This window comes from Vipera berus (genome assembly GCF_964194415.1).
Source record: "Vipera berus genome assembly, chromosome: 17".
NCBI classification, from domain to species: domain Eukaryota; kingdom Metazoa; phylum Chordata; class Lepidosauria; order Squamata; family Viperidae; genus Vipera; species Vipera berus.
In genome coordinates, this window is record NC_138220.1 from 1807610 (window position 1) to 1823465 (window position 15856).

General features: G+C 46.3%; 1 protein-coding gene across 2 annotated transcripts in view; it reads left to right on the forward strand.

The window, feature by feature from the left end:
• The window catches only part of SKI (SKI proto-oncogene), an 89014-nt gene that overhangs the window by 27396 nt on the left and 45762 nt on the right, over nucleotides 1–15856 (forward strand). The gene's annotated exons all lie outside the window — the stretch shown is intronic.

Genomic DNA, 15856 nt, shown 5'->3' on the forward strand with positions numbered 1-15856 from the left:
GACCCTGACACCCCCCCAAACACGAATTGAGCTATTTTTACTTTCAACTTGTGTGAAAGGAGCCTTAGTCTTGCTGCCTTGGCCCTTGAGGTCTTGCAGAGACTTGCACATTGGCCTCTGAAACCGAGGAAAGTTCATCTCGGGCAAGGGTGATGAGTTGCCGCTTGTGTTGCATCTCCTCCCTTGAGGAGGGTGTCTGGGAAGGCTTGTGAGGAGTTTCTGTTCAAGACAGGAGGCCAAGCTCACAACTGCTGCGTCCATTCTGCAGTGAAGCGCATGTTGTGTGCATTTTTCCCCTTCCGTGTTGAAACCCACCTGAACCCCTTGGGGATGCCTGAGTTGGGGGCCTGGCCTTGTCCATATTATTACAAGGGAAGGGCTGATGTAACTAACCTCTGGTGGATGACTTGGATGGATTTTAATGGACTGATGGATTATGCTCCTGTAGTCGCTCCCAACTCAATGTGAGTGGAGGGATAGTGGCATATGTAGAATAAGGTAGAGTAAAGCAGAGCAAATAGAATAGAATATAGAATAGAATAATGAAGAATGGAATGGAATGGAATGGAATGGAATGGAATAGAATGAGAGAGGAGAGGAGAGAATGTTTTAGACACACAAGGAATTTGTCTCTGGTGTCTCTCAGTGTACATGCAAAGCAGCAGACTAATAATAATCATAATAATGATACCAATAAGAGGGGGTAGTAAAGAAGATTAGAGGTATAATTACAATAATACTATGGCCACACAACCTGGGTAAATATACTTCGACATAAGGCAGTACTGTGAGAATTGGGTGTTCAAATTCTATTCAAATTAGGTGCTCAGTGTTTCAAGACGCAGAAACTTCCAGATGTAGCCTACCAATCTTCCCCATCTCTTCATCCTCTTCTGAAGCTCCGCCCACTCTCTCTACAGCTCTGCTTTCGTGGCTTCCCAACTCTTCCCACGCTCCCTTAGCTGATCCACCCCTTCTTCCCAGTGCATTTAACAGAACTGCCATAAGCTTATGATGTGGGATGACTTGGACAATCTTTTCCCACACGGCTCTCTTGCAATGCTTTCCTCCAGTTTCCTTAAATGTTTCTGCCGCACGGTGGGTGGGGGACAGTGGCTCAAGAGATTCTGAAGAGGCGAGGAAAGGAGGAATGGCTAGCAAGGGCAAGCCTTGCTCTGAAAATTTGCTCTCAGCAAAACCTTAAAATAGATAAAACTTTTGCTGAGCCTCTCTGTAGATAGATGTTTAAAGGTAAAGGTAAAGGTTCCCCCGCACATGCGTGCTAGTCGTTTCCGACTCATCTCCGTTTCAAAGCCGAAGAGCCGGCGCTTGTCCGAGGACGTCTCCGTGGTCACGTGGCCGGCATGACTAGACGCCAAAGGCGCACGGAACGCTGTTACCTTCCCACCGTAGTGGTCCCTATTTTCCTACTTGCATTTTTACGTGCTTTCGAACTGCTAGGTTGGCAGAAGCTGGGACGCGTAACAGGCGCTTTCTCTCTCACAGAGTGAGATAGATGTTTACCAGTTGGTTAATCGTGCTTCGGCCGCCTCAAGCTGGAAACCCCGAAGGGATTGCTCCCATACGCAGCTTTGCTACTACTGGGTGCAGATTCAAGTTCTCACCTGTGCCGGGTTAATTCGGACTTGCTAGCTATGAAAATCAGGAAGGAAGCTTTGGCATGTGGGGCTGTAATTAAAAAGGAAATACTTGAGGGATTAGCGTTGGGGTGTTGAGCAGAGGAACAGATAGAGGAGAGTTGTGTTCACACCTGCTTACTGGAACCAAACTTGGGAAAGACCTACAGCTGCATGTACATCGGCCTGCTCAACTTGGTCAGGGACAATCTGATTGGATATGGCTTGTTTTGTGGCTTACCAAGTCAAGTAGGTTAGGTAAACGTGGCAGTTGAAAAGATCTCAAAGGCAGGTGGTTATGAAGAATTCTTCAACTTCTTTGGTTTGCCTTCAAAGGAAGTGACAACTTCTCTATTCTGTGGTCCCCAGTTCTGAAATTAAAAATCATAAAAGACTTCAATTAATTCTTAAAGGCAGGTAGGTAGGCCACTCAGGAAACAGTTTCGATTACTGGAAATGTATTTTAGTACTCCAGGTATAATAAGAAAAAAAATTGAAAGAATCTTGTAGAATCTTTCCCCCCACCTGATACCAAGGAGAATCAAGATGAGTCAGCCTTGATTTTTTTTTTCACTCCCTTCTTGCTTTATGGGCAAAGCTGGTATTTACTTAAGAACCCTTGAATGTCTTCAAGGCCATTTCTATATTCCTGTACACCCACAAGCCAGTACATAAGGCAGGGTTTATACATTTTATAGCAGCGGCCCCCACAACCTTTTGGGCACCAGGGACCGGTTCCGTGGAGAGAGGTTTTTCCGCGGATGGGAGGGGGCCTGGTTTCACGTGCTGCCTGCATCCCACGGATGGGGCTTTGCTCGTTTGCACAGACCAGTTTCTGGCATGTTTTGGATGCCACAATGTAAAAAAGATCTAGAGACTCTAGAAAAAAGAGTGCAGAGAAGAGCGACAAAGATGATCAGGGGACTGGAGGCTAAAACATACAAAGAATGGTTGCAGGAATTGGTTACGTCTAGTTTAATGAAGAGAAGGATGAGGGGGGACATGATAGCAGCGTTCCAATATCTCAGGGGCTGCCCCAAAGAAGAAGGAGTCTCCAAAGCATCCCGAAGGCAGGACAAAAAGTAATGAATGGAAATTAATCAAGGAGAGAAGAACTAAGGAGAAATTTCCTTACAGTGAGAACAATCAACCAGTGGAATGACTCGACTCCAGAAGTTGTGAAAGCTCCAACCCTGGAAGTTTTTAAGAAGAGATTAGGCAGCCATTTGTCTGGAATGGTATAGGGCCTCCTTCTGCCTGAGCAGGGGGTTGGACTAGAAGACCTCCAAGGTCCCTTCCGATTCTGTCATTCTGTTCTGTTCTTAAGTGGAAAAGGCAGACTTTCTGCATGAGACATGAGCTGCTCAGGATCTTAGTCTTTTGTAGAGCAGATCCCTCCACACATTCAGAATTTCCAAATTTATGAATAACAAAGAGAATGGGATGTTGCTTTTAGGCATATTTTTTTTTTAAAAAACCCAACCCGGTTGCTTGCACTCTCTGGGGAAAGTGAAATCTTGCTCATCATGAGTTTTTTTTTTCCAGGATGTGGCAGGTTGTCATTTTTTCCTCCCCCACTTCTGTGAGTCAGTACATGCATAAATATATAGTTTTAGTCTTAGCTGCGACCTCTCTCTCTTTTCTTTCTAGACACTGTTCCTAATTTCACTCCCATCTGTTACATCTCTTTTTATATGCTCTTGTTAAGTTTTAGTTGGCTTCATTAGATCCCAATGCTACCGTTCCTTTACAACGGCACCGGAAAAAAAGTGATTTATGACAAGTTTTCACACTTAAGACCACTGCAGCATCCCCATGGTCACGTGATGAAAATTCAGACGCTTGGCAACCGACTCGTATTTATGACGGTTGCAGTGTCCTGGGGTTACGTGATCCCCTTTTGCCACCTTCTGACCAGCAAAATCAATGGGGATTCACTTAACAACTGTGGAAAGGAAGGTCATAAAATGAGATAAGACTCATTTAACAACTGTCTTGCTTAGCAACATAAGTTCTGGGCTCAATTGCGGTCATAAGTTGAAGGCTACCTGCAATCAGTTGGCTATGTCTCCATGAGTTTGTCTAATCAACCTTTGAGACCATCCAAGTTCGTGGCTAGCAGTACATCTTAGGGCATATTTTCTTGATTTTGGTACTTGCCAAATGCATTGAACTATCAGTCCCATCAACCCCAGAAGAATATTGCAATAGAGGCAATCAAGAGCTGTGAGGATTTATTGGGGGGGGGGAAATAAAATTTCGGCAAATGTAAAATGTAACTTCCACGCAACAGTCCTAATTTCTGTGCCCTTTGCAAACCTGTTTAACTTCCCCGTCCTTCTCACTGTTGACTCCCTAATCTCTTGCCTTCTTTCTTTTTTCTTTTTTCTTCCTCCTTGGGGTTGTGGGAGAAGAAAGAGGGGGGGGGGAAAGCAGATTGTTTTCTTGGTTTTGGTTCAGGATTACACCACGCAAATGTTGCACAGTCGATGGAGCTGATATTCCCTTTTTGCAAACAGTTTTCCCCGGGGCAACGTTTTGCAATTCCAAATTGTGGGATTTGCTTTCTCTGTAGCCCTCCTTCCGAGAGGATTACATGGGAACCTGTCCACACGTGACAGGCCTGTGTGTGTCGGTAATACTGCATGCACGCTAGGGTGTTTTATGCCGGAGTCTTAGGCAGAAGGTGACGATCAAGAACGGCAGGTAGGTGGAAAGGGAAAAGGACACAATTAGAAATTGTGGCAGCCTTTTTGAGAAGAGGAGAAGAGACAAGAGTAGACGTTCACAACAACCACAAAGCCGCAGAACCCTTGCTTTGTTTGTCCCAAAGATAAAACCGCTTCTGAAACCTTGACTTAAAAGGCAGAGAAACAATCCACATTGTTTGAACAAGGGATAACTAGGAATTATAAATAAATCACAACCTAGAAGATCTTTCCTTGGTCCTTATCAGCTCTTGGGTTATTTTTAAGCTTCAATTCCCAGACCCGTTTAGCTTACCCACACTCAGAAGGACTTAATTCAGGTAGGCACCTATACCGATCGCCCTCCCCTTCATTTAGCGACCGTTTGAAGTTACAACAGCCCTGAGAAAAGGGACTTAGGACCTGCTTTCAGACTTACGACCGTTGCAGCATCCCCATGATCACGTGACTCGATCTTGGCCGTAGATCGAGGACGACCTGTAGGACTGTCTTGACTACTTTCTTAGTTCTCCACTCAGAATGTGTCTCCGTGCTGCTTCTCCAAAATCAGGTTAAAAGAGAGGGGCATAAAGCTTGGTTGAATATATTTAATTTCAGCTTCGAGCAATAAAGAACCATTTCTTGCCCTCTTTTCTTGCAGCTGCTCTCGACGTAGCCAAACCTTTGGGTGCCTGGAGGTTTTCCAGAGGAGAAGAGACTAGACAGCCTTCAGGTCTCCTGCTTGAGCAGTGGGTTGGACTAGAAGACCTTTAAAGGTCCCTTCCAACCCTGTGTTATTCTATGTTTCTTCAATGAAGCTGCAGGTGAGGTAAAGGGTCGAACTGGCAGTTAGCCCACTGAGAATTACTAAACTCTTTTGGCTCCCTCCCCAAATGGATTTCTGGCAAAAGGAATTAAAGGCAAGAACTTTTTTCAGCAGGCAGTTCCTAATCTTTATCGAAAAGTAAAGTCTTGGCAAGGAAGCTACGTTTTTCAGCTGGTCAACATTAGGGCGACTTACGTTCTGGAGGAACTAAAGAGGAGGAGGACAAAAAATATCCACTCGAAGACCAAATATTGACTGTGGCCAGAAATTAAAATGAATCTGGCAGGCACCCTCTTAAAAATGTCCAACTGTCTTCAGAAAAGATTGCCCGCGAAGCTTTAATTAACAAGGTGTCCCTGTTGTGCCCCCCCACCCCAATTAACTTATTTATTATGCTGACCTTGCGTATTAAAATCAGTAAACAATTTCCTGTGTTTTTAATAAGAATCCTGAAGGGTATTAGGCCCTTTGGCACTCTTTTGATTTAGTGCGAGGACCTGAATTATATAAGCTTGGCCAGGAAAGAGGTCTACAGCCAAGCCCTTCTGTTAACCAGATGTTGGATGATGTCAAGAAAGAAAAACAAACAAGCTACAGAAAGAAATGGAGGGGAGGGAGGGAAGGAACCCCCCCCCCCCCCGTCTTCAGTTACATAAGTAGAAAACTGCAAAATGGAACCTTTTCGGATATTAATTTTCTGAACCGGAAGCCGTTTCAAACGTGGTGTTCTGGGTGAAATTAGCTTGCTCTGAGACACGACGAACCATTTTGAGAGCTGAGCTTCCAGAAAACTTAACTGCTGGACTAACCGCAATTATTTTATTTTAGGAGAATAAAAGGTACCGGAATGTGTATCTGTTTGGGTAAAGCTATTTTACCTGGTCTCTGGAGTTACTGCTCAGCTTACCCCTTATAACCATACAGGCCTCTGCTTAGAGTTTTGTTTGGAAGCCATTGGTCCTACGTTCTTTCTCTTGGAACATAGACTAACAGAGTCGGAAGGGACCTTGGAGGTCACCTAGTCCAACCCCCTGCTCAAGCAGGAGAGTCTACACCACTTCAGACAAACGGCTGTCCAGTCTCTTCTTGAAAACCTCCGGTGATGGAGCAGCCACAACCTTTGGAGGCAAGCAGTTCCTCTGATTGATAGGCAATGTCTCCTTAAGTTCTAGGTTGCTTCTCGGTTTCCATCCATTGGTTCTTCTCTGGCCTTCCGGTGCTTTGGTAAATAGTTTGTCCCCCTTCATCTTTGTGACAGCCCTTCAAATACCGAAACACTGCTATCATCTAACCCCTTAGTCCTCCTAATCAGGCAGGGAGCAATATTGAAGGAAGTGGGGGGGGGCCCACACAACCTCATACTATTTTCACGGTCAGTTTGGAAACTCTAGTTTAAATCTCCGGACAGTCTTTGGAAAGACAGAGTCAAGTCTGCCTTCTCCGCCCCCTTACTCCTTCTTTCCCTTCCCCACAAGCACCCATGAAAAAGACGAGGGAGGGCACCATAAGGAAAAGGGCTCAAAGCAGTTGGGTGCAACTGCCCTCCTTGTCTGCCCTTCCAAGACAGAAGCTGGGACCTGTTTGGGCTGTAAACATCCACCTTTCCCTTTCTCCCCCCCCCTCCCCGTGCGGAGGGGAGAGGGCAGACGAAACTTTATGGCTTGTTGGTATGTTTGTGCTCGGAGGAAGAAAGGGGGAGACACACAATTAAACCCAGCTGTAAATCACCCCTCTGTCTAGTGCTTCTGGAAAGAAAAAGAAAGGGGGGAAAAAAGCAAAAAGCGGAGGGGGTGGTGTGGTGGCTTCATCCTGGGTGGGAGAAGAATAGGTCATTAACTTTCCTTTACCAAAAAGAAAGAAAGAAAGAAAGAAAGAAAGAAAGAAAGAAAGAAAGAAAGAAAGAAAGAAGGGGGGGGGGAAAGGGAGAGAGAAAAGGAAGGAAAAGCATGACACAAAATGAATGGGGGAGGGCTGATTTTGCCCTGACTCAGAAGCACTCAAGGAATGCACACTGGCAGAGAGAGGAGTTAGAGAGAGTGTGTTGGTCTGCCTGCCCTCTGAACTGAGATGACACATTGGAAAGCGATTTGCTTTTCTTTTCTTTTTTTTAAGAGTTCTTATAAATGAAATCTGCACAGTGGAAGGAAGTTTAGAGAAGGGGGTTCAGAGGGATCCGGATTGTTGGGGGGGGGGAGAGTGAATTTCCAGCCTCCTCCCTCGACCTGCTGTTCTCCAGACGCCTTGCCTTTCAACCCTCTCTATCCACTTCCCCACTGGCCATGTTGGCTTATGGGAAGCTAAAAGCCAGCGCAGCTGGCGGAGCCCCAGATGGGAGGAGAGTGGGCTTGGATCAGGCTGTCTGAAGGTGAGCTCCCCTAATTTTAAATGGTGGTGAGAATTAATTTCCAGCAGGGTGGCATCTTTAAGTGAGCCTCCTGTGGGAAATGAAAGCACTGCGTCGTCCATTTGAAGAGACTTTTAAGGTTCGTAAAAGTCGATACTACGGGCTCACCCTGTTTATGGTGCAAAACGGCCCCAGGTGAATCGCTTGGCAGGAAGGGCGGGATCGTATCTGGGTTAACTTTCCGAACTTTTTACGTGACTAAAAGACCTGCCTATCTGAGGGGCTATCCCTTGGGCTGAGTTGTGTTTATCTGGGCACGCTTTATGTCGGTTGAAACAGTGCGCCTTTGGGGAAGGGGACAGGCAAATAAACAACCAACAAATTAGCGAGCCTCTTAGTAACCGCTCATCTAGCTTCATAGATCGTTTGGCTCCTCTTCGTCAAGGTGGCTTTCCCACCTACAAGCCACAGCTTCACGCACTGCAAACTTAAAACCTTGCCACGGTCTGCGGAAAGAGGGGGGGGACTCTCCCCCTCCACATGTGGCTGCCGTTCAACTTCACAACGTCCCCCCCACCAGGGATGGATGACGCTGGCGACTGTAATCCAGGGCTATTTCCAAGGAGTCCCGTATGGCTCTTTGGGGGAAGCCGCTCTCAAGGGCACAAAAGATGGGGGTGCTTTGTTTGCAAGCTCAAGGTGGAGACGTTGTCCCATTTTTGGCCAGCCCTATCTCAGATATTGCTTTGGGGGGCCTGGGTGAGAATGGGTAGCAGGATGGGGTGGCTGGGGGCAGAGCGAGGCAGAGCAGGGTCCTCGTTTTATGGTGGGAAGGTCAAACGGTCAGCAGAGATGATAGAAGGCTTGCAGTGGAGGAGGAAGAGGCCGGACCATCTGGCGGTTGTAAAAGTGGCAATCCACATTTTAAAGAGCAGGAATGGTGAGGCCAGCACTCCAGACACTGGGTTTTTTTTCTCTCCCCCCCTTGCTGGGATGTCTTATAATGGGGTGGGTCAAAAGTTCACCCTGTCCAGCTAAATCCTTCCATTTTTTTTAAATTTTTGGTAAACCCCTACCCAAAAACAAACAAAAAAAAAAAGGAGATCTGATTTGGATCCGTGTGTCTAGGTGGGGAAGCGACAGAATTCAAAACCAGTCTGACTTCGCTCCCCTCCTTTGACTCGCCTTTCCTTCACACATGAGTGGAAAGCCAGAGGAGGCACCCAGAAAAGGTCTTGAGGGTTCAAAACCTGGGAGAACAAAGCTCTGTTTATACAATCACACATCTTGCAGGCACAGGGATAACCCTGAGCGTTTTGAAAATCAGGGCTCCGTTGGCCACAGTTGCCAACTCACCCTTTTAAAAATAACCAGTTAGCAAGTTCAATGCTTTCTTTTTTGTCCCCCACCCCACCCCCTCCCAGCTCTGTGCACAACTGCTAATGGGAGAACAAGGCAGCTCGGCTCTTGGCAATGTATCTGGGGCCCCTGCCCTCTCCAAACAAATTCCAGAAATCAGCTTCCCTGGAAATTGCCAATCCTTGGAAATGTTTAGCTTTTTCCCTTCAGCCTGGCAATTTGATTTTTCATTAAAGGAAACCTTATCAAAGGAATATCAGATTCTGTCAGGAATTGCCCTGCTATTTCTGCAGTGCAAAGAAAGGGGGTGTTTGCAACAGTGGGGGGGGGAACATAAATCTGGAGAACATTCCCCAAGGCTCCCAGTGGCCTCAGTCGAGATAGCCACTGATTTGGGATGCAAGCAGTGCCACAAAGAGGTATTTCTCAGTAAGCAACCCAGAATTTGGATCTCCCTGAAAACCCCTTTGTTGCATTTTCTTGTCTGAATCCCTTCCCGTACACAGCTGGCTGTTTGTAACACTGGTCACTGCCTTTATTTGATGAAACTTCAGATCAGAGTTGAAAAGATCAACCGCAAGCAGCATGGAGCTTTCAAAAATCCAGATTTGATGCAAAAACAAATAAATAAATCCCCCATGCAGAGCCTGGCGAGGATAAAGCGAATCAAAAGTTTTTGCAACTCACAAGTTAGTCAACAGTCTCTCTTTTCTGTGCTTGGAGCCCATTGGTTTATTATTACTGTCTGTCGCAGAATCAGCCACATGTTCAGACTGGATCTGGCATTATATTATGCACTTATCAAGTATGCACTAACCCTGTTCCTAGATAGTATTCCCAGGCTGGCTGGGAATCCTGGGAACTGTAGTCTGACCCCTCTCCAAAGGCTGCCAAATAAATGATGTGCATAGTTTCCCTAAGACTGCCTAGAGCAAACCCAGCCTCAGTCCATTGGCGGCATAAATTTGGGCCGACCGTTGCTGTTTGCAAGGGCAGGTTTTGCAGTGTGTCTTTCCTGGAATGTACAGCTGCACATCTGGACTTCATTATTGCAAGCCTCCCTCACAATTGCCTAGAGAGCCACCTTGGATCTTCATCCCGAAATGTTTGTAATACACACAAAACCCTGTTGCCAGGCAATCTTTATTAAAAGAGACTGTTTATGCTTTGTGCCTTATAAAGAGCCTGTTAGAAGGAGGCCAAGCAGAAGACAGGACAGTGTCCAAGTCTCTTAAGAATGGAGTTAGAAGCAGCAGCAGATAACCTGTGGCACTAGGCTTTAAATTAATCTTTCAAGCGCCACACCTTTTTCTCGATTTCAGTCATTTTGCAGGAAAGAAAGGCGGGGTTGAGGAAATGCCAAATGCCATAGGTTTCACACAAAAAGGGGCTTTCAAAATATCTCCTGTTGCCGTGCTTCACTGCCAGTCTTTGTCTTCTTTTGAATCTTTTGTAAACTGCCTGGAGAGACTTTTTTGGCAGAATCAAAATCCTTTTTTGCTAAAACCTGTTATCTTTTGCTGCAGTTTTTTTTTTCAAAAGAAAAGTTCACAAATACAGGCATCATGGGGATGCTACAACGGTCGTAAGTGTGAAAAAGGGTCACAGGCCACTTTTTTCAGGGCCATTGTAACTTTGGTCACTAAACGAACCGTTGTAACTTGAGGACTATCTGTAAATGAGACTGGCTTTAATAACAAGAGGGAAATAAACTGCCGAAGTTTTCTTTCCTGTGGTTCTGAATTAAGCTTCAGAAACTTAAGACAGATTTCATTCAAAGGACCTAGAGGATTACAAATTTCTGATTTTTCTTTTTGCAAAAGAACTGATAAGAACAATTCTGCAATAATCTCAGTCTGGTTTCCCTACCCCCATCACGAGAGAGGAAACCTGCTTGTTCCTAGCAGTGGGGCCTATAACTTTTGTTTGTTTTTTAAATATAAATGATTGCATCAGCTCTGGAAATTGATATTGTTTTGTTTACTGCTATTTATTCCACTAACTGATCCCCCACCTTTTCCCCCTCCCTAACTTTACCTGACTTTAGGCACGTTTTTTCCAAGCTGACATTTCAATCCTGTTAATCTTTAGCAGCACAAAGGTAGTAGCCCAGGTACAAGCAGGGGGGCTGGGGGTGGGAAGAAAAAGGGTGTGTATTGCAGTTCAAAATCCACACCAGGCTTTCCAGATGTGTGGGATTCAGACCTCAGGCCTCAGCTGGACCACAGAAACCCATGTTTTACCTAAAAGGAGGAATCAACCCAAGGCCCGAGCAGATTTTCCAGGTGTTTTTTTTTTGAGGTGGGTGGACAGCAAGTAGTGATGTTTAACTGTGACGTTCTGCAGAGGAAAACAAAACGCTTTCTCGGCTTCTGCCATAGCATTGCCAAGCAGGCCTTTCCATTCCTGCTGGGGCTCGGGACATTTTTGCACCCCTCCCCTCCTGTTGGTGAGGGTTTTAGCGCAAGCAGGTAGAAAGGTGGCCCCCCCGGTGGAAGTGGGGCATCTTTCATTCCCCCCCCCCCCCCGTCTTCTCTTTTCTAAGCAGGGCCCTTTCCGCCCTGCCTCAGAAATTGAGCAAAGCAGGAAGAGAGACTGGCTGGCTTCTCTTTGCATTGTGTCAGTCACAACTGTCTGCCGGAAACCACAGAAACCCCTGCCTTAATCTCTCCATTTAGACCTCCAGTCACAACATCATGGGCCTCCTCGGTTCTTGCTCAAGAGAGGCGCTTCCCTCCCCTGCCCCCCCCTCCCCGTCCGACGGTTTCCTTCCGTCTTCGCCTATAGCCACTTTCCTTTCTGGTTGGTTGCCCCCCCCCCACCCCTGGCGTGCTTGGCCGGAGGAGGAGTCGGGAGGGGAGAAACTTGGCAAAAGTCCTCTGCTTGCAAGGAAGGAAGGAAGGAAGCGGTCCTTTCAGGTCACAGCAGAAGAAGTACATTAGCATGGGCTTGGCTGGGCGGGGGAAAGATGAAGGCATGGAGCCCATGTTGGCACCCGGCCTCCTGGCCTCCATTTAATCAGAAACTCCCTCTTGCGGTTTTGCTTCTCAGGGTAACTTGTGGGAAACGTTTCCTCCAGGTTCCAACTGCCCCGGCTTTTCGTTTTGTTTTGTTTGCTCCAGGTGTGCGCTCTCGCTTCTCCAGACACCAGGTGAGCCCAGGTGAGGAAGGAGTGTGGGCTTCCAGGTGTGCCTACTATCTTTGGCCCCCCTCCCAGAAGAGGGCACGGCTGGGCAGAGAGTCTAGGTGTGGCCCTGACTGAGAGCGAGAACGCCTGAACCACGAAAGTCTCCAGCCTGTGGTTACATGGCCTGTAGGCAAGCCAGGATGAAGCCAGGATGGGCAACCTCTCTGCTGCTGGGGTGCCCAGCTCTCCGACCTTTCATCAGGGCGAAAGGCACCCCAAAAGGAGCGGGGGGCGGGCGAGGGTCTCCAACCTTGGTACTTTTACGACTTGTGGACTTGGTGAATCCCTTGTGTGAAAAAGAATTTATATATAAATAATTCCACATAGTTTAAAGTTGCTGAGATTGAGAAACACTGAACTATTTGTATATTTATATATGTGCAGGTGTGTGCGTGTGCATATAGGCATTTGGCCGTTTCATCTGCATTTATGTATGACATGTACCGTAGGTGAGAAATCCGTTGCGCAAAGTTTTGCAGATTTCCATTCATTTGGGGCCATTTCCTCCAGTCTGAGAGGGAATTAAGGTTGGGTCTTAAGGCCTCTTGTCCCTTTCCCTCAACCCTGAAGCACTTCTAAAGTGGCTTGAGCTTTTGGTTGCTGATGACCAATGAATTCTACTTTGGGGGGGGGACACCCCCCCGAGCAGCCCTATTTATATTCAAAAATATGCGGCTCCATCTGAACCATCTAGCTGAAGACTGTGCTAATGGTTCTTCTTGGACCTTCCTGTGCTCCATTCCCCCACCCCACCTCCCCAGGTAGACAAAACTCAGGTGGTGATTTACCTGGTAGGAATTTTGCCTGGCTAGTTTGCAAGAGAACAGGCCTTCGGGTCCTCCATGATCTGCAGAACACCTCAAACCGTGCGGTGGCTCCCTGCTTCATACACATAATTAAAAAGGGCTTGACAGCCAGAGTAGGACTGGGTGATTTCCTCTCCCTTGCCTTTATTGTGGCAGGTTTGTTTGTTGTTAATAAAATCTTGAAAGGAGAAAGCAGTCCTTTGCTGACTAAAGTTCACCAGCCTGGTTTTTTTTTTTTTTTGCTTTCAGAGAAGTCTGGCGTTATCTTGCTTGGCTAACAACAGGCAAACATGGGATTCCCCAAGGCCAGCCTGGTTTCCAAGTGTGATAGTGACGCTCCTTCGCTTTTCGGCGTAGTAGATTTAAAAAAAAAAAAAGTTCAAGGGGAATGCAATCACAGGGGTGATTAAAAATAGGTCAGGACGGCGTGGCCAAAGTGGAAAGATACGAAGCTGGGTATAATGAAGAGCACAGGAGGGGCAGGACGGAGGAGTAATAATGGGCCTGGAAGAAGATTAGGGTTCCAATCTAGACTAAAGCAGAAAGAAGCCTTTTCAATACCCAACAAAGCACCCCCCCTTCCTGGATGCACGGCCCAGAAACATCCAAAGTCTGAAGGGGGGGGGGTTGGGTGGGAGGTGACAGAAGTGGCCCCCAAGGCCTGTTTTGAACGGCCGGAGTTTCCCACCCATTCACGGACGTGTCCCCCTTTCACGCCCAGCCTCCTCTTTTGCCCATCAGATGCTCTTGTCCAACTCCTGCCATTGTAAAATGCTCCCACCCCACAAAGTTCAGGAGGTCACAGCCTTTGCATCCTCCTCCCCCCCACACACTTCTACTTTTATGGCTTTCTCTGGGTGGGGGGGTGGGTGTTTCAGATCTCGCATTTCATTATCATCCTCCAGACGGATCAGAGATGGGCCCTGTGATTTTTCTCTCTCTCTTTTTACCACCACCACGGTTTAAATAGCTCTCGGCCTTTGACATGTTTGTTGGTTACTTAAGCAAGAGTGCGGCTTGTTTGCCCAAGTGCTTCAGAACTGAGATGATAGGACAGAAGGAAAAAGAGAGAGAGAGGGGGGGGGGGAGAATAGAGGGTTACAGTCTCCTGAAACCCATTGTTCATGGATGTTAAAGCCTCCCCTTTCTTCAGTTAGAGAAAGAGAGGACGAGAAGGGAACGAGGAGCTCCTGTCTCCAAAAAAAACACACTTCCAAACAGAATGGAAACCAAATCTTCTGTTCTAATAATTGCTATTTTTCTAACGCAGCCACCTTGTAGTTTAAGCTGGTTCCCTTTGCAGCGTGGAGGTGTCTTTATTTTAATATGTGGCTTCGGATCTTTTGGAACGGGCAATATAGAAATTATGGCCAACGAAGAACTATTAACTTCTCAAAAAGCTGGATAACATTAAAGTACTGGCATTCCTCAATAGTATCAACTCTGTGGCTCTGTTAGCTTCCAAGCCCCAAGCCTGATTTTTCAATTGCTCTTTAATTTCAAAAGCGTGAACATCCTGCCTCATGAAAAAAACAAAAAAAATTGCAAAAAGGACTTTGGGTTTGGGCCAAGTATTTTTGCATCTCGCCCATCCAATGAACTGAAGCTGTTTCATATCCCATTTTTTTTAAGTATTAAAAGGGTAGGCAGTATGGAGGCTGGCCAAAGCAATCGTGATGAAACTACCAGACCCACCTATTATAGGCAGTCCTTTCATTAAGGTAACTAGGATTGAAATAAACTCTGCAACAGCAGGAGTTTCTAAGAACTCTTGTTGCTTAATTAAATCCTGGGAATTCCTCACATTTGCCTGGGATTTTGCAACCTTCTGTGGGTCTAAAATTGCTGTAACGTGGGCTAAGTTTTTAAAATGATGTCCTTGAGAGAACCCAAGTAACTCTATTTTTTTTCTTTCTCTTTCTTCCTTCTTTTTTTGGCTCCCATCTGATGTTTGCCCTCTTTGGACTGCTGGATCTCACACAGGTAAGCGTCATTATATTACTTTCTAAGCCTGCACCGTGTTTATTTGAACTCCGGTCTTTCCTGATCAGCATCTTGTCGTTTTTCCATTGGATAATGCCTTTTGGCAGGTCACAATCTCATTGTCCCCCTACCAGTGCTTATCCTGGTGGATGAAATCGACTTGTTAAAAACCATCCCTGTGTTTTTGCGACAGTTAATCTGAGCAATTCGGCTCAAAATTGGACAATCCTGATGAAAAACCACACGCTCGCCGGTCAATGGAAAAACCTCTCTCCACGGAAACCGGTCCCTGGTGCCCAAATGGTTGGGGACCTCTGCTTTAGGGACCTCTGTTTTAGCTATGCACCGTGCTTGCTGAGGAATTCTGGGAGTTGAAGTCCACAAGTCTTAAAGTTGCCAAGTTTGGAGACCCCTGTTCTAGATCAGTGTTTCTCAACCTTTGTAACTTTAGGATGTCTGGAGTGTTAACTTCTCAGCCAGCATAGGAATTCCCCATCAGTTTGGGGAGTTTGCTGGTCGGAGGGTCACAAAAGGTGATCACATGACCCTGGGACAGTGCAACCGTCATAAATAGGACTCAGTTGCCGGCTGTGTGAATTTTAATCTTGTCACCATGGGGATGCTGCAACGGTCATAGGTGTGAAAAACATTCCTAAGTCCCTTTTTCAGTGCCATAGGGACTTTGAACAGTCACTAATGAATTGTAGTAAGAGGAGGACTCGTAAGCAGGCAGGCTGAGTTTAGAATATCTGATGAAACTGTGAAAAAGCCACCTAATTTAACAGTAGCCTGGTGTCACACAGTAGGCAATTACAGCTGCTGGGTTGTTAAGTAATGGGGTTAAGTGTGTTGCAGATTAAACCGAGGTCCTTTTTCTCATAACATATCACAGCTTAACAGTGGAAACTGCCCAGATTTCTAAACGGGAAGATAACTTCTGTAATTTATCCCTGCGTGATTCTATTTTTGGAGACTCTCTCCATGAGCTTACAGTACAGCCTATCCTGGTTTTTTGTTTTTTTTAAAA